Below are 20319 nucleotides of genomic sequence, written 5' to 3' on the forward strand. Positions count from 1 at the left end.
ATTGTAATGGCCAGTTTTTAGGAAACGTCCGAAACTAACTTTCGTAATTGTATTAGTTTTGAAACGAAAAGTAATAAAAATAATAACTGTAACTTTTATTGTTACAGCATTCATATTACAGTTCTGCATTATTACACATTTTCATAGAAAGTTTGTTCCTCTACTCGTAATTTTTGTTAGCAGAACTTCACGGTAAAAGTTTTAAATACCTATATTTTTATTTCATAGAAATTGTTAGAAATAATAAAATTATTATTTTCTAAATACTGTCTATTAAAGGGCTCTAAATAAATTGAGCACCGCGCTTGAAGTAGCAAAATATTTTAGCAAATGCTTTAAAACAAAATACTAACTAAACAGTTCGTTAAAACAATGTAAATATTGTCGTAAGACTGTCTCAAGAAACAAGAGGATAGCATAACTAGTGTTGATTCACAAACGATTGAATTCGTAGTGCTTCATAGTGACTCGTCGACGCCAGGAGTCTTACTCACCCATCTTTCGTTGAATCACACACAAACGATGAAAAGTCGTGTGAATTGGGGAAAAATAAGTTTTTTCCTATTGAAAAAGTTCGTTAACTTCTCAAAATAGGTAAGTATTTGATGATGACAAAATACCTACTTGACAAAAACTGCAAAAACCCAGACTGTCAAAATTAGCACCTAGGTGTTTGAAATCTACACGTGATTCTAGGCTACGGTCTTTCTAACTATTGCGCTGTAGGCTACTTTTCGACTTCAAGGAGGTAGCTATTTGATGAAGATATATGGGCAATTGTCATGCCAATGAATCTTGTCTGCAAAATTTTAAAGCATTGTGTTTAATGTTGTGTATCGCCTGACAATGTATCTATAAATATTTATTGATAGATTTATTCTTCAAGTTGCTGAACCTCGTATATAGCACTGAATCTGAGTCCGAGGACTAAATTACACACTGAGTAATCGGGTGAGTCTGCTGTTCGTCTCGCTCCATGATTTCGTTTTATAGCCGTTATTTTTTGTTCGTTTGTTTTCAAGTGACTGATTCTCTATTTAAGTATCCCAGTAATTTGTATTTGTCTCAATGCAATGCATTCGTACACATAGTACTCAATGACTACACTGCATGAGCAATGTTCTATTCTATGCTAAATTGGTTTTGTTGAGACACGAGTGAGTCGATCCTGTGTGTAAGATAAATAAGTATTTACATAAATCAAATAAAATATCTCAGTGAATCGTTTACACAGCGATAAAACATTTTGATTTGTTTAATAGAGCAACGTTATTGCAGTGGAAAATGTTCGAACTGACGAATTGCAATGAACGTCAGTTGGCCTTCGGCTCTATTATAGCCAAAAGTATGACTCAGTCCGATTGGTACAAATTAGACGGCCGACCGACGTAGTCAACCTAATAGGTAGCTTTTCCTCAGACCAAACCTGTTTTTATATCCTACACAATTTATGGCTGAGTTTGTCGTAAATCTTGCACTTAAAGGATACAAGCACTAAACCTATGAATCTACATTATAATGAAATAATGCACTTGCCAAGAATAAGCTAAAACTTTCCCCAGCATTATACACATAAGTGTTTTGAACGGGGAATGACTTTTACATTAGATAAATTAGAGGCAGCTAACAATGGCGACCGCTAACTAGAAAGTGAATCGAGCTGGTGCCGAGAATGGTCTTTCCGATCGTATCGATCTTGGGTTCGTTACCCCGTTCATTATTCTCTCAATCACAATACGACCATTTTACTTTGGCTCAAGATATATCTCACGGTATGAAGTGGTAATCTATCCACATTAGTTTAATTCTTAAACGACGTCATTAGCGAAAATAGACCATATTTACAAGGAAATAAATTTGATAACGTTCAGATATAAATTTGATCCGACCTTTTACATTTCCCAAAATAAGTGAGGTCAACGTTCACATTCCGGACACTGTCTTTTAATTCAAAGACTTCTTCTTTTATGGCTTTTGCCGCAACATGCAATAAATTAGCCCTTTACGGAAAAATGGACATCTGCTCCTCTGGAAAAAATCCCTCCTTGGAAGTAAAAGGACGAAATTTACGATCCGTGTAACCGTGGGTAGACGGACCTCGCCCACGAGTCGCATGCAAATGGCTCCATTGAAGCGGGGCAGTGTGGATGCTAGGCAGGCACCAAGGAAGATTAAAACTGAAACACCTCGCGATCCGCCCTTGTCTGGATATCTTAACAATTTGACTTAGCCTAGGCAGCTTGGCTTTTCTTAAGGCCTTCCAAGAAACGATATCAAGGTTACCCTACGTCATTTCTGCTAGGTGTCTTTAAATTGTATTGTGTATAATCATTTTAATTGACATTTTTGTTATGAGTAACAATAAACCAAGCTGACGCTACATGAACGCTTTTAACACCCGATTAAGTAATGGAAATAGGAACGTATACGCTAAATCAGTTGTTAATACACGAATGTAGCTTAGTGAATTCGAAATGCTCTAATTTAAATCTAAAACGGTGTTTCTGATTCAACGCGACGAATGATGTCCAAATATAGAATTATTCAGTGCATCCCACATTCGTCTCTCGGTATACCGAAGCTAGAGTTTGGCTATTTGTGGCTAAGCTAATTCAATGATACTCACCGATGGAGTATAAATACCATGCTGACATTCTTTCAGTTTAATATATGTATAATTTTTAAGTAGAAGAATATTTATGTAAACCAGTATTTATGTATTGAGTTCATATTACTCATTTGATTCGCCCTTTTCCTGATACCCGATTTAAAAATAACTTCAGTCATTCCTTTTATTAATATGACATTCACGTTAGAAATGGTAACGAGAATTGCATAAAAGCAACAATGGAAAAAATACAGTCGTTCCGCCCACGCGACAGACTTTAGGCGCCACTCTACATAACGTAGACTGGCATACATATAGGCACTAGGTTCGTATGTACGTAGTCATACAACTTGGATGGCTGTTGCGGATATACTCTCATCTTAATGTAAATTAGTATTATTCACAGGAAACGCGTTGCCATGCATGCTTCATGAAATTGCTGTACGTAGGTTCTAAATTATCGCATGCGTTGCATATGTGATCTTTATCGTCATAGTGTTACAATCGATATAACTACCTTGAAGAGTGTTGCACAACGTTTATTAGACCAGAACCAAGGAATCCAACTTCACCTTGCAATATAAGCTGATCTGGAATATCAAGTTTCTAAGCATAAATCTTTTTAGTGCAATATGAGTGCCATGCAAAATATTCAATTTGCAGCAGGAGTATGATTTGGAATACCAGAAAACTGATGCATTTATTATCAGATTTTGTATAAAAACATGATAGTATTAACTTATTTTTCGACATCTGTCTAAATAAACATAATATGCATTACCTTCGCTAAAGTGATGTTAAAGTTATTGGGCTAGTAAAAACAAATAAATGGATTTGTTTATGCAGGTAGATTTATCGGTTCAAGGCGTACATAGTTTTATCGAACCGAAAGTTAACAACACTAGCCAGTAATAACCAAAAATATGTTAAAGTTACTAAAATGAATGATGTAGGTAATTAAGAATAAAATGTGTTCATAATTTACACTATATGGGTGATAAGTATCATAAACTAAACTATTTCCTTTTCAGTTTCCTTCTATATTTATCCCCAATGCTTATTTCAAGCGTTGTTTAAATGCGGCCAGATAAACTCAAAATGCGTATGTCTTGTGGCATACTTACGGACAGATATAGCAATTGTATACTTGTTTTATAGCATAGTGTGTATTAGTCTGAAGTGGAAAGTAGAGCAGCATTGCACTTTCTCTTGCCAGAAAGCCAAGTGCTGCGCATAAGCCGTGCAAATCACATTGTAAAACACCAACAAAAAACAACAATGTGTGGCCATCGGACTACTCTTCATCCTTTTAAGCTGTCACATTATCTAATCAGCAGAACATGACGAAATTTCAGAATTAGTCATGCAGCATACCTCGGATGGATACATTACAAACGACGCTGAAAATAATAAACACGTCACAGAGACTGTTAGGTTTGACTGTAAAGAAAAACAAATGTAGAACAAGCCGGTATTGTGTGTAGAGTTTACAGACATGCAATCAAAACTGGAGAAGTAAACGCGGTTGCAAAACTTACTCGTTATGTGTCAGTTCTACCCAAACGTTGTCTGTGTGCTGCACATCTACAAGCAAATGAAGTAATACTGTGAATACATAACTGATTACGTCAGTAGTATCTATAAATATAAGAGCACAGTGCAAGTTTTAACAAATCGATATTGTACTATGGCCAACACACGTGACTGCTAAATTAAAGTGAACAAACATGCCATATTTGTCTGTCACAGTAACGCATATGAAGTTGGTATATTTTTCCTTTTTATTAACTGGTTCCAATTATTGAAAACATATAATGTGTACTGCAGTCAATGTAAATGTTAATTAAACAACGGAATTAGTAATACGTAAATAAGAATTTCGAAATGGCAGTATGAGATTGAGAGAATTAACACCAAAATTGGTGAGATTTAAAGCACGTGTTGTGTAAGAGTTTTATAACAGTGTGGATTTAACAGAATTGAAACAGCGAACTGTATGAAACGTGCAGAGTTGGCGGGCGATGTGGCCACGGCGGGGGCGGCAAAACCGGCGTTCAAACCGGTTTGCGAAAGAGCCCTTCTGTCGAAGTCGGTCGCCATGCCGCCGCACGCCGAGGGCCGGTGCATTAGTCGGGTCATCTGCTTATGCACCGCATTAAAATCACGATTTCATAAATTTAAACGCAGAAGGTACCATTTATAGAGCCATTTATTCAGTACTTTGTTTTTATTCATGAGTAATGTTACGCAGGCTATAGATAACTTGAAAACTTTCTATACATATGCGGACATGCATCACAAGTATCAGTATCAACGCCTGTTTGCAAAATTCTGTACTAATTCACAACATTGTTCCAAAATAAGATAACTACCTACATAAACTGTCTGCATATTTTACAATAGGTACAAGAATACACATTCGCAAGCTTCTATTATTTGCGGAGCTTTATCTGAAATTGCAAACAAAGACATCTGCAGGTCAATGCATACAACAGTTCCAGCTTCAGTGAGCCCAATGGTTTCCGAAACTAAGTTGGACACATTGCTATGGCAGTATACTGAACTGGACAGAGTCATTCAAAAGACGGAACAGGCGAGGAATTTCAGCAATTAACATTTTCTCAAATGTTAGTGCATTATCATTAGTGTTCAGATATACCTATATGCCTGTGTATACTCAGCTTGCGAGACCAAATGTGGCAGGCTCATGGCATTATTTCACAACGCAACCAGTTTTGTGCATGCGATGTGGCGCGCACTGCAAACTGCCTTATTGCTCTATTTGTTATGATGCCGGTGTTTTATGTTGCAGGAAATGAGCTCATACTGTCGTTGAGATGTTTTTTCCAGTTACGATCCGGTTTGCTAAAATACATGTTTAGCTATTCTGCTCCACATTTTAATTGGAAGTCTTAAAGCTTAGCAAGTTATTCATATATGGATATCAGAGTTCTTTAGATAAATACATTAAACGACCCTGAATCAAAATGTTTTAAAGGATAACTGCATTTGAATACAATAAAATAATTCCATGCATGATCGTAAAAACGCAAGACTATCAAGAGCTAACTACTCAAGTATGTCTGAATAACGTCTAGGTACTTTCGAAGCGGTCATTGGCGGATACAGCGTTATAATATCACTGAATCACCTTGCGTGGGTCAAGGTGGCTGGCGAAGTGAATGTAAAATGGTGATTGTTATCTACACTTATCCAATGTGTCTTTGCAAGCTCGCGGGCAGCAGGGGCGGCAGGGGGAGCGGCGAACTTTCAAATTTATAACGTTCACGATAATCATTGAAACACGTGTCGTTTTCAGACACTTATCAGTTATTTTCTTGACCTACTAAAATATGCAGAGGTAAAGTTAAAAATAATGTCACTGTCAAAACACAAAACTAGATTTAAGTTACATATCAGAATTCAGAACGTGACAATCGTGGTAGACGTTTAACATTGAACTAAATGTTCCATTTTAAATACAAACAAAATCTACATCAAATTCCATTGTCAGTTCATCATTGTCATAAAAATTGAACCATTACGTGACTAGATATAAATGTAAAATTAATTGAGTGTCCATATAAATGTACACTGGGTAACATACGACTCTTGGTGAATATTGATGTCTAGTTAAGCTCTCTGGATAGTCTAGTGTTACCGTAGCTAGAAAATCTCATTACTTGTGTACATAGGTACGCTTGAGAGTAAATCTAGATAAGCCAAGTCTCAGATTCTCGAGCAAACGAGCGCACTCTGCTCGAATAAAGTGACGTAAAGACTGACGCGATCAACTTAAGCACAAAGCAAGCCACAATCGGAACTGGAGCAATCAAGATACACAAACGCGTACACAGTACACAACCCAAACTTCATGAAAGGATACAATGAGTCAGACAAATATTTACTTTTTACTTGTAATTGAGCTCAACGGTTAAGTCATTAAAGTTAATTTATGTTTTACATAGTCAGTAAATAATTTAGCAGCCAACTACATTGAAACAAGACTCGCAATTAGATCAATCCTATCGTGTTTTAAACATGTTATTTCATTACACTTCAAAAAGTTACAATTTGATAAAACTAGTACCCGGATTCGTAGAAAGAACCATTAGTAAAACTGTCGAGGTTTTTCAAACTCGCATCATTAAGGCTAGTGCATTAATTTTTTTCTCGTGCTTTGCAGTCGCGTCGTCGGTCAATACTCTTTACCCCACTTATGTTGTTGCAAAGAAATAATAGGTAGAGTGCTTTCCCTAACCACCCCTTGATAGGAAATTGACGATTTTATGTTGCGATATCGCGTTAAAATTAACCCTTCGACGGATGTGACTCATTATGCGACTACCAGGAAATGTCATTAAATTTTCACGATGGCGTTTTATGTTACCCACGCCGCTGGTTTCGCCACTTCATGCATATTTATCAAAATAATGTTGCCGATTGAAAAGCTGCATATAAACACGCACAGAATTGCAGACCGAAGTCTGTCGAATTAGACTTTAGTGTTGTTGTTTCGAGAGTATACTTTTGCACGGTAGTCCAGGTTGCATATCGGAGGGCGGTCGTTGTCCGGTAGTCATTAGCGAACGCACCCTCTGCGAAGGGTTGAAGCGAGTTCCGCGAATCGTGCGCGGTGTTGTGGTGACTCAGGCCGCGATGGCGACGGGAAAATACCGATCGCCCACTCGATAACCACTTTCGATACAACACGATTGCGTTACTTGCACAATATCGAGCGACCTGGCCAAATTACTTATTACAATGTTCGTGCGGATAAAATCACTGGCCCAATAAAGTTGCTTTTGCAATTTTAGTAAGTGCATAAACAGAAGGTTGTTGTCAAGCTGTTATTGTAACGTTTTTTGCAACGTCTGAACTCAATTTATTTCAGGGTTTAGATAAACAGGTCTAGATACATATAGATTAACTTTAGATATTTGAATCCCAAAAGGACTGGGATAAATAACAGTCTAATTACTGTATAATTCAAATTATTTTCATAAGCACAGAGCGACCCTTGTCTTCATAAATGTCTATTCTCTACGTCAACTGAAAACTCGACAAACTGTCTAGACACGTGATCAAAATAATAGTCTATTTGTGAAGCTGTACTCAAACTAAGAGTTATGTGGCTTTGTCACAGTAAAAGTGAAATTAGAACTTTCTCTTACTCGCGAAGCAGGAACAAACTAGAGTTGGCCAAGCCTCGGGAGAATAGCTAGTAGCACACGGCCACGCCAGGTGGCGCACGATGCCCACGAATTTACATAATTGGCGAAAAAAATAAAACGTCAGCATACCATACAACAATTTTTTCATTGTGTCAGAGCTCCCAAGGGCCTGAATAAAACAGAAGCCCGGGACGGACGAGTTGGCGCTAATTTCGCCCGACAACGAATCGCCAGTCGAGCGATGACACAGTTGCTATACACATTACGTATGCATATATGACGGCAGTTTGCACATTTTCTGCTAAATGATATTATTCGATTATGCATTCTTCAATGACAAAAACATGTTCAAGCATAATATCATAATTATGTTGAATAGTACTCGTATATGTGGGTGAATGTTAGGTCAAGCGAATGGACGACAGACTAAAGAGCACATGTGCTAGGCAGATGTCGAAGTCAGGATGACTTTGAGGCCATTGAAGCGCTCCAAATGGGCCAATCGGGCTCTGGTTGAATCTAAGTACACAATAATGGAAATCAATTTTATCATTCATTATGAATTTATAAAACCAATATTTAATCTGGTGTTCCTCAAAGGTTAGTAGTGAATTTTCTAACCAACTTGTGAATAGTTGTGTTTAACAAAATAAAACTACAGGAAAACGTTTCCTTCTTGCTTTGATTCAAAAAGTCCTTGTTGGTAACGAAGCAAATAGGCGCTCAAGGACTGAATAACAAACTTTTCTCATCCAATTTGTCGCACCTCATACTTTTATTCTCGGGAATGTACCTTTCAGCCTTATTACTCTGCAATATAGACCGAAAAGTAAGAAAATTGCTTGATCCGTAGCATTGTAAAAGTCGCCCGCTCTCGTAAAACTCCCACATATTTCACGACAAATAAACTTCTCATCCTATGAAATTTTCTTCTCGGGAGCAGTTCACTGCAGGTAATATTTCAAAACATGTGTCATTCATAACTTTCGCCTTCGCAATGTCTGTCGATGGAGCTCGGGCGAAAAGGTCTCAATAATAAATTTTTCGTGAGCCCGCTCCGTTATCCCCGCGAGCGAGCCCAGGTACGTTTTACGGCCGCGCAAGGGAAAATAAACGAAAAATAAAATAAAAGTCAAAATGGTCGACATAAAACTATCTGCCCAAATATACTACGCACAAAAAGTTTTGAAAACGTAAAAGGACTGATATTGCGCATGTTGTCGGAATAAATTAAATTATAGCCTATACCTGTGTACCGAGACGCCGCCGGTTGATGCTGAAGATTAAATTAAACCTAATAAATAATTAATTTATTCATTTTTTTCTGTTTCTAGATATTATAAAAATAATATTCCTATATTCTGTGCAACGTTCACGGATTCAGCATTTAATTAATATTTACAGTTTGATGCTATAAAATTGTTGTTATCTCCATTCGTAAAATAACAACCAAAACGCAAATCTTAATTTGATAGTTTATCTCCAAGTTGTAACAGCGTAGTTGGGACTAAGTTAGTGATTTATAGTATCGTTAAGGCATTAGAGAATTTTATGGTACATACGGACATTACAGCGACAACAATGAGGACTGCTACCTCATAAAATACTAAACAACTTTTGTAACTACCCCGTTGTCGACGGCTGTATGAAATTTCAATCACGTCACAATACGACCACTGTGTTATTACGTACTCTGTTACGGATATAATGTAGCTATTCAAAGATTATTCTAACCATTGTTACACTGGCAATAAGTTAGTATTACTACGAGTACGTTCGGGACTTTATCAGACTCAAGTACAAAGGGGATGGAATTGAATATCAACACGATTTACTATTCTTGTATGAATTTTATATCTGCTGTCATTTTAGTGTTATGAAATAGACTGTGCTTACTTGTGCTATGGTTATAGTTTACTTAGCGTATAAATGACTTTACTTAGGTACTTATACACATTTACTTTCATCTCCCTCTCTTACGAAAGAAGAGAAAGAAGAGTCATATCATTACACAGTCACAGGTCAAAAAATAAACATGATGAGATAACTGACTGACTGACTCTTTACGATAAAGCTCAGAAATTACAGAAAGCTGTAACATTATTGCTAAGCCCTTGACTGCCGACAGAAAACTGTTCATGGTCCATGATATCCCCCATGGCGTTCAAGGTGTTTAACACGTGAGTAATCTCCAACAATATTATAATATTCATTTGTTTAAAGAAAACTTGCTCAGTTTGTAATAATCAAGTAATGAGGAAAGTATTTACGTAATGAATGCATACTTGTATAAACAGATAATAGATAACGTCGTTAAGCATTAGTTTATGCATCAATATAACATGGATTGTGCAACGTTTACAACATTGTACTATGTATAAATATAATCCGCATGTATAATTGTATAAATACTAATTGTTTTGAATACTATTATGCTATAGTTATTTATAGAAAAAGCTTGATGAGTCATGTGAATATTACTAAAATATAGATATGCACAAGGAAAATAATAATGTTGATGATGTGTGTTATGTTAGATGTAACGTTACATGGTCAAGGAAAGTACCGATTCCGTATTTGTAATCATTAGTACATTCTGGTGGCTATACAGTATATCTAATGAGAATGGGGACAGGGCGAGGGGGGCGTTAAGTAGATGCTGTAAACAAACTTTTAGTTACAAATAAATTTCACCAATAGCGTGTAGTGTCGCGTGATGAAGCGCATTATGGCGTCGGGCACGTCACGGCGAGCTCCGTCGGCCGACCCGCTTCGCACGTGATAAACTGCCTCACATTACCCACCCGTTTTCCACTTGCAAGTACTGTGTCAACACGCATTAACAAACATAAATATTAAATAATACATTCAATATTAAATCTGCTCGTCAATCGAGCTCAATGTTATAGTACGGCTCAAACTACAGCCCGATGCTATTTAAACCCGGTATTAATCTGTCAGTCCCAAGTCCAAATATAAACTCGAGTATTGTCAGTGACGTTCATCATTTTTTGTTAACTGTTTCGCAGATTTTGTGGATAAAATGTTTATTTACACTTCCATACATTTGTTTTGAATATAGTTTTATGAATTGTGAGCATATAAGTCAATATCACTAAACATCATATTGTGTCTGGCAATTGTATAATAACACAATATTGCAAACGGTACATGATTGAAATGGAAACACAAAGAAGCTGAAGATTAAAAATGCAATCATTCATAATCGATAAGAACCCAGGGCCAATTTAAACAAGTATTTACTCCCACAAAACTACTTAATTTTTATGGCACTCACGCAATCGGATAGATTTCACTTTTCCGTGCTGTATTCACCATCAAAATATGTAAAACTTAACTATACATTACAAATCTGACAAAACCAAAAGGTACATTTCTAAAGCAGCAATTATAATAAACAATTTATAACAGAAAGGTGTAAGAAGGGTTGATATAATTTGATTTCAAATGGGAATTTGTACTTGCGGACTTTACCTCAAACGGCATCCTCGGAATGAGCGTCTGTCTGTTTATCCCATGTCACAACATTTTACGTAATGATTACTGGGACCCGAGTCCCTTCAGAGACAGTACCATTGTTCTCATTTCACAATTTATTGTAATTTGTACGCGGTTCAGGCTTTTACACGCGCGTTGCCTCCCGTATAATTATTTGTTTTACTTTTAATTTAACAGGTGCCTACTAATTGTGTTAATTTTCTTCTGATTTTCTGTAATTTGACTACTAGGAAGTGTAAAGCTTTTTTGGAGCTAGTAGAATCAAAGCTAGTCCATTTGAATTGTGTACAGCATTGCAATTGTGGAGTATATGTGACGTTGAATAGTGTCGGTGTCGGAGGGCAGGTCGGAAACTCGCTGGCGCTCTACTGAAAGCAGGCAGACGTCAGCGCGCCGTGAGTGACACGTCCTTCCGCCACAGAGCTTTCTATACGTAGCTACCGCCACTATCTAGTTACGCCATGTTTGCGCTCCAGCCTGTCAAACAGCTGTAAAAATCTGCTCAAACTCCGTGTAAATAAAACGAACAAATTGAATAGGATAATGCTTTTTATGATTTAACTTTTATCTCCATAAAACGAAAGCATATTATTATAGCTATATTAGACATGTATCCGTATAAAATGAAAGTCGTGTCGCGAGTCCTACGCTCTAATAAATACGGAGCTCGAATGCGACCCTAATCGGGAAGGCAAAATGGCAACAATGCAAACAGGCGTGGTATCAAATTGTCGAGCATGCAAACACATTAAAGGGCGCCGAGTAAACGACGCTTAATGATTATCTATACATTGGAGGCGTACAGTAAAAAAGAAAACGTGGTAAATGTAAATAAATGAGATATATTTCATTGTTCTTTGTTTTAGGAGGGCCGAGCGGCAGCTGGACGCCGGGAAATGTCGCTTATCTGACGCCGCACCTTTTGTCGGTAGGCGTTGACCCAATTCGAGTGGCTCTCTGTCGCGGTGGCGGCGGCGGTGTCAACAACGTCTTCATTCGGATCATTTGAAACCGAATTAAACTTATTGATTGATTTGATTATATGAACTATGATTAATGTTACATTATACGGAAGAGTATATATTCCAAAACGAAAGATGATTTTGAAAATGTTGCTTACGTGTCACTGAAAGCTTGCCACTTCCAGTGACGCGCTTTAACTTTGACCAAGAGCAATGCTTTAAAGGGCACATTGACGTAATTGGAACATTCTCTAGTTAATTGGACAGGAGGAGTAAAAACGCGGCGCCAGTTGGCTGTAGTACAAGAAAGGTTCATATTCTGCGCATTTGCAAATAGTGCGGCACATTCACGCGATTAAAACGGCAAGTTTCTGCCGAGGCCGATCGCCGGCGCGATAGGTCGCGGGGTCAAAAATAGCGAGGGCCGTACCTGGTGCCACCCCGCGCCGTTCAATGTCAACTTTCAATCACGGCGGGCGGAAGGAAGAGGCCGAGCTCGTGCGCCGATGCCTCGCCGCGCGGGCCCCGCACTCCACCGCAATTATTGCTTTGCCTTTTTTACGACGACACCGTACCTCCCTTGTCTCCGCACCGTTTACATTTTGTCAAGTTAAACCTCTACCGTCAAGTATCGACTGTCAAAGCACTCACACCCACACTATCCACGGATAGCTAATTGCCTCGGTATTTTCCTAGATATCCGAATTTTCATTAACTGTTACAAAATTAGCAGTCCAGACAAAGAAAATTAGATGTAGAACAACGTGTTGGAAGTAATTAGTTTGCTAAGCAATACATAAAAATAGTTTGCTGTTATTGAAAATGTAATTTTGCAGTTTAAAATAAACTGGAAAATAAATAAAACTTTATCACTCTTTGCTCCAACATTTTTGCCCTCTTTGTTTACATAGCTGCGAGCAAAGCCTCTCCGTGCCAACAGTCGCTTTGTCAAGCGTCGAGTGACATTAGCTCGACCCACTGTCAGATAATTTGGAAAGCAAATAAAATAATTCCCACCTCTATTTACTTCCGCAAATTACTAAGGAAATAGAAGTTTTGATTGTGATCGCAATTTTATACCCTTAAACAGGTCAATTACGAGTAAATAGATGGTTTAGTAAGAGGAAAGACAAAATCGATCAATCATTTTGTTCATCAGTCTTATTTTCTTAGCAGCAAAAGATGTTATGTATTGTTCCAAAGAATGTTATCTGCAAATAGTAATAGTTAATGGCACGTAGGTGTTTTACGAGCTAGCTATTTCTCTAACATCTCAATCAATGTGTCAATTACTGTTTAACAATGACTAGACCAGCACAGGTGTCTCATGCCGAGCCGTTTGCCAGCCCATTAAGCAAATAACGAGTCCGCAGGATAAACTTGGAGGCAGTAAAGTTTATTAATGGCTCGATTACAAGCTCGACCCGAGGTGGAAAGAAGTGCTATCAATCAGTCAGGTGCGCGACGGTAGAGGCACCTACCCCCTCAGTAACGCTAATAACAAAATTCCGACGCCCCTGTTTGTTGCTCCAGAAAGGGGTGAAGATGAATATCCTAAGCGCTAGATAGGTTCGTTTCCATTGCGATAACAACGAAATCTTATGAATTTGTAATTCAATGTAAAGCTAGGTGACGGAGTTTACTATTGCTGTGTGTGCAATAAGTATGTGTGGTCGTGTGGACACAATCTATTGTAAATTACTGAAATCACAACGAAGATAAAATCGCGTATAAACATTATTTTCGGAAATGAAAAATCTAGTATAACCGGTAAGTGAGCAGAAGTAGATAATGTTGATATTGTTTGTAATAGATACAACGACACACGTAAAGTGGTGGCTGAGCGGCCAAACTACAGAGGCAGTAGAGCGCGGCTCGCCGCTGTCCGAATGGCTCAATTACAGTTAATTCGCAGCGCACACACATTCAGAGCGAGGTGCATGCATGTGCAGCGTCCGCATTAATGTATGTAAATGCATGCGACCGGCCGCGGCCGCCCGCCGACGCTCACAATATTGCGACATTAAACGGAATATGGCCGACGAGACGGACATTTTCGACAAAAGTCGACATTTGCAAACGTTATTCAGCTACTCATCTGTATTTAACAGCATTTTCGAATACATATGTCATCATTAGCTACCTTGTTGGGGGTGATAATACGGACAAAATACCCATAGATATTAGACAAGTAAAACATCGGTTATCTACCATAGGTGCTGGATAATATCGGTAAAACGCGATCAAACTCATCAACATATTGTAGCAAAGGATCCTGAAGGGTTTCAGTGAAAAAGTCACGTAAGTTGACTGAAAGCTCAATACAAATCAAACTATTGTAAGCTGTATTGTAAGGGTAAGAGCAGTCCCTTTAAGGTTCCTATTTATGTTTAAATGGAAAAATGTTTGACCATTCAACAGAAGTCCAAACTATTTTCAACCAGCCGATATTTAAGATTGTCAATTTGAACCAGATTAACAATGGAAAAGGGTAAAATAACTCTTTTACTACTGTAGTTAGTTGAGACTAAATTTACTGTAAACTACGAATTCGTTTCATATGAATGATGTTTTACAGCTTGGTACGTAACTGTTTGACGAGGTAACTCGAATAGTTTCAAGCCACGCTAGGGGTTCATAGTCTTGAGTAAATTTAAGTTATTAAACAGTCGAGACTTCGAGACGGGAATAGTTATTTAAATAATATTAACTCGTAAATGATTTGCGTACATTTTAGTTTTGCTATAACCTAAAACCATAATAACAAGTTAGGAAACAAACGTATTTATGCAGAACAAACCCATCAAGAGAATTGTTATTATTCAGAATCATGCGCATGAGTCGGTTCTCGGACGAAAAAGGTTAACAGACAGAGACGTCATTAGTCTGAAACATCCATTGTTCATGTAACACTACTTTTGTGTAGGTATTTTTGTTTCTTTAAGAGTTTAAGTAGATACGGAATGACTGAATGAAATTAACTAACTATATAGACATACAAAAACATACAAAGTAGGTTGTTTATATTTACAGTCATATAGGTAGCTACATAGGGTCTGTTTTACAATGTCTGATTAGGTTTCTGTTAATTAATCTAACTACATAAATAACTGGACGTATTAACTTTAAATACATAGATAGGTAAATCTGAAAAGTACAATCGATCGATAGCTATCTACGTCATCTATTTATAATAACAACTATGTATGAAGTTTATAGTTATTTTGTAACAACGTTTAATGAAATCGTCTAGCATTTGCGAAAATGTAACCGCTATACTGAATTAGATGTATCTTGAACGGAGAGTATTTGCAAAGCACATGGTTGTATTTAGGCAGGTGTGCTAACAAGTTGTTTACAGAAAACAATCTCTAACAAAGGAAATCTACGTAACTAAAACGAAATTGGTGAATGCTTTATTATCTATGTGAAACAAACACTGAATTCGGTAACTACAAAGCACGTTTATTTTGTTCGCAATTTCCACCAACCAACGCCCCCTGTGGGAACTCGATGGTATTGTTTTATCAAGCAAGCATTGTCATGGTGATTCACTTTATAGCAACATTTAACCGGATTTATGCAATAAACTTTATAAAACGATAAATTTCTCCTAAAATCCACATCTAAACGTAAAACTACAATACATTCCACTTCAATAATGTAATATTAAAAACAATATCAGCCCCGTAATGTGGGAACTGCTGGAATCACATTGGAAATCGTCAATAAGAAACATAAACACAAAGATGTATGATTACACTGAGTGGAAACTTTATAACAACATTCAATACTCTTATAAAGACTCTTATTCGGCTCTACTGTCCACATAAAATGCTAAACGACTGAAATTGAGCATCGTACGTGATGTCAGAGAGGTTATGTTCGCGACAAACAAAAATATTAAGGCGTTTACCTCTTCCTTTTCGTTGTCCGGGGCCCGATACCACTGAATTATTGCACAGTTTCATTCACAATAACGTAATAATATAAATATTAGTTAAAAAATCGGTTTGCATCACAGAAATAACAAAATAAAACGGAAAACATTGAAAGCGGACAAGAAGCGCGACACGAAACGGCAAGCTAAGCAGCAGCTGACTACGATCGACAGGCTGACGTGACTTTGAACCGGCGCGCAAGGGTTGTTATTCGCAAAAATGTTTGTATGGAATTAATTGAAATGTTTAAAAAGGTGCTCTAACAATTAACAAACAAACTATTGCAACTTGGTTTAAATATTAAATCAGTAAAAAAATTAAAATAATAGATATTTTTGTGGTTTTTTGTGCAAAATTAAATTGAAAAAATATTTGAATGATAACAGTGTAATAAATTAAGTGAAATAATAATTATTTTTGAAATATATTCGTTCGAAAAAAATAGAGTTAAGCATTAAATTACAATCATGAACTGCGTGTACGTCGTTGCAAGGTTGATCGTACGGATGCGCAACGTGGAGGAGTGGTGTGGGCGCGCACCGCGTCGCTGGCGTTGCCCTCTAGCGGGCATATTGTGAATTATCGATTCTCCGCGTGCCGCCACCCGCCATTGGCTCTGCTCGGTAATTGGTTTATGTAGCCCGTTCGTAACATGAATTCAAATTTAGCGCGCGCTGGGGCTCTCGAATGAACAGAGGCGAGTGTTTGTACAGGGGAAATTACCCGTTTCAGATAATAAAATCTAGTAAAATACTATTCAAACTTTGTTTTACTCTCGGCCTGATGTTTTAAACAAATAAAATAATTCATGCATCCCCATGGGTTATAAATTCCACAATGTTAGTTCCGAACTGAACTGAAATTCAGTAGCCAGATAGATTTGACAACTGCAATAAAAGTCTTCAACTTTGAATAAAAAATATAATGGGTACGATTTATTGAAAGTTGGAATATGAGGTACATTAAGCTATTTACATATTTAACTTTCTTACAAAAATTAAATATAAGTAACAGCAAAAACCTACTCCGTAGTCGTAAAAATAATTCACGTATTATGTATGTAGGCAAGTAAAAAAATGAATAATAATGTTGAATGAATTACTTAGAGCAGGTTGATTTGTTAGGAGCGCCGCGTACCAGCGCTAAATTGGGGGCGAGGTGGTAGGGAACAGATATTTATGCACGTTAATAAGACCAAGGTACAGACAAAGCCTGGGGAAGGAGTGTTATAGCTGCTATACATGTAGATTGGTAGGTTATGTTTAACCGATTCAATGTCTTGTTCCAAATTCAAAGTAGGAATTGTTATTTTGAGGTAACAGACCTTTTTAATGAATTAAAAAAATGATTAAGAATTTGGTAGGTAGAGGTAGGTAGGTAGGTAATGTAGGTACCTACTTATCTGGTTTTTGTTGGTGGGTTTATCCAAAATTGAGGTGGGTAATCCCAGTTACCTAATAGGTAGGTACCTACATTTATAAAGGAATTCAAAGTATGTAGGTAGGAAAGTTTGTTTATTACCTCTTCTTGAAATTTTGCATAGGTAGGTACTTGGAAGTACGGACAAGGACATAGGCTTTCCCTCCCAGTCATGGGAAATAACGCGGGCAAAACCACGTGTGAATGTTTTAATAATTAATAAAAAGACCTACCTACCTAGTTACTATTTATTTTTTTATTTACCTCTTTATGTAGTTACATAAATGTGTACAAGGAGGACTTAATAGGCATTATCTACCAGCCAAACCTTTGTGGGATGCAGAGACAAAAGAAGTTACTAGTACCTAGTTAAAACCTAATAGAGTAACTATTTATCAATTTCCTTTTATCGAAATTAAGACTATCTTTAATCTTATAGGTACTGTTTTGTATGTACGAGTATAAAACTTAAAGAGTTTGTTTATTTCTTTAAACGCGCTAATCTCTAGAATAAATGGTTCGATTTCAAAAAAAAATTTTATTTTTTATTGTTAATTTATCTAGGCTATAAAACATCACGCTACAACTAATAGGAGCCAAGTAGAGCGAGGTGAAACCGCGCGAGAGTAGGTAGTAATTTGTAAAAGGATAACACTTTTCCTTAGTAAAAAGGAGTAAATAAAGGGGAAATAAAAATTGTGAAGCCGGAAAAATACTTTTCAAATTGTTTATGCAAACAGTCCCGTTAAGATTACGAGAAAAAATAAAACAAAGGGTCTGACATTTAGAATCTTAGGGCGAATAAAGGAAAGAGTGATTGTACGGTAGCCAGCACTTCAACCTACTCCTATCTGAAAATATTTTCATTGGATTTTCAATTTTATTTTAAAACTATAAAGTTGAAAATCGAATGCAGAAATTTGACTGAAAAGAGTAAATTGACCTGATGCCACTGTACCTACAACCTTCGGGTTTGTTTAGGTGTTATTTTAATACTTACCTACCAGGTATAATTTAGTTAATTAATTAATGGCTAGATAGAAACTTTCATTATCAACCACAATCTCTAGTAGTCCACTGTCCACTGCTGGACTATGAGCCTCCTCTACATAAGAGGGTTCCTTGTATAGTCCAGGCAGGTTGGAGACGGCTGTTAAAAGGTTCAGTTTCATCAGAGAGTTCTGTTGTCCGGATGTCCTTAAGTCGGTTTTTAAGGACTTTTATTGGTAGGTAGCTGGTGTAACTTTTATTTCAGCTTTGCTGTCAGAAGATGTATACTACGCGGACATATTCGTGGAAAACAGTTAGTTCCTACTAACTGTTAGGAAAAATTGTTAATTTATAATCTGACTGAATGGAGTTCACTAATTCTGCAAACGGTGTCGTACGATCATTACAGCGAGACCGGAGTTTCGAGTTGCAGTTTTCACGAATTAGAGCAAATAAGATAGAGGTAGTAAATTTATTTTGCCGGAGGGTACGTAGTTGTGAATTTTGCACGGGACGGTGCATTATGCGGCGCACGTAGCTCGCTGTCTGCACGCGGGCGACGCGGGCGCGGGTGCGGGAGCGGGCGCGGTTGCGGCCGCGGCAAGCAATATTCAGTCGGCAGTCGTACCGCCCACGCTCTCGTTCTCTTCTATCACCGAGTCTCATTTATTATTTAAAAGCTCGCTACACTGAAACAGTCGTAAGTGAAGCTGACTTCTCTGAGCGTTCCCTTTATGACAAATCGATACTAGACATACACGATACGAGGAACTTTGAAATAACAATTTGCAGACTATGATCAAACTCTGCTTAAAACTCCGACTGAAAATGTTTAATCCGAAAAGCAATCTCCAAAGAGGCAATAGGAAGCGGATTCCGTGCATATTTATTGCCGGTCTCTAAACCGTTTCTCGGGTAATTCGGTACAAGCAAAGCGACATTATTTTTGTAGTAATTTCGGCGAATGTCCTTTAAAATATTCAGAGTGCTGTAGCTGAGCCCATTAACGTGCCCGGGCGCAATTCGGAGCGGGGAGTCGTCCACAAATGGCGGCGATATCATTAACTTGACCCCCGCAACTATCCGTCGCCCCGCAAGTTTTTCCCAATATTACACAGGAGAGGTATTCGTGACGGACCGACACCGCATACGATACGCGCTACCCTACCAAATTTGTTTACCTTTTGTGCGGTGCATACCTCTACACACAAGAGAAGGTTTGGTAATATAGAGAGAACAACTACATTTTTTAACATATCTTTTTAGTTTATATTAAATGTTTTATATGTTTATGATTACCCATAATAAATGTAATGAATGTAAATCTACAATACTAATATGCTGTGTAATGTCCAACTTTTATTGCAATTTAATGAAATAATCTGAAAACATTAAAACATATTAAATTACAGGACACCAGAACCGCAACCACTACAAAGAGTTTTAATGACATTAAATGTACCACGCATCAATATGTTTTCGGGGTTCCGAATCAAAATTAATAATGGTTTATCAAAGCTGCTCTGCCCTTATAAAATGTACTTACGCGTCGGGGAAGATTTTCACGAGGAAAAGGAAACTTCCCCTCCCGTCTACACAAAATATGTGGTGCGATACGAAGATAGGTGTACGGAATTCCTAACTAAACTTGAGCGAGGGGATTTCTCAGCTAAAGAAATAACGGTGAAAACTCACTAGCTTGCGAC

At 37.4% G+C, this 20319-nt stretch overlaps 1 protein-coding gene across 9 annotated transcripts in view; it reads right to left on the reverse strand.

The window, feature by feature from the left end:
• The window catches only part of LOC118273257 (protein muscleblind), a 237237-nt gene that overhangs the window by 85370 nt on the left and 131548 nt on the right, over positions 1-20319 (reverse strand). The window contains exons 1-2 of one of the 9 annotated variants that reach the window (XM_050695797.1): positions 16180-16393; positions 4147-4192 (exon numbers count right to left, since the gene is read on the reverse strand). The exons of 5 other annotated variants lie outside the window; for them this stretch is intronic. The gene's annotated coding sequence lies outside the window, so the exon portion shown is untranslated. Of the gene's footprint in view, positions 1-4146; positions 4193-16179; positions 16394-20319 lie in introns of those variants that run through there. 3 more of the 9 variants (XM_050695223.1, XM_050695636.1, XM_050695195.1) reach the window with 3 other exon arrangements.

The sequence above is a fragment of the Spodoptera frugiperda genome, chromosome 1 (assembly GCF_023101765.2).
Source record: "Spodoptera frugiperda isolate SF20-4 chromosome 1, AGI-APGP_CSIRO_Sfru_2.0, whole genome shotgun sequence".
Classification (NCBI taxonomy): domain Eukaryota; kingdom Metazoa; phylum Arthropoda; class Insecta; order Lepidoptera; family Noctuidae; genus Spodoptera; species Spodoptera frugiperda.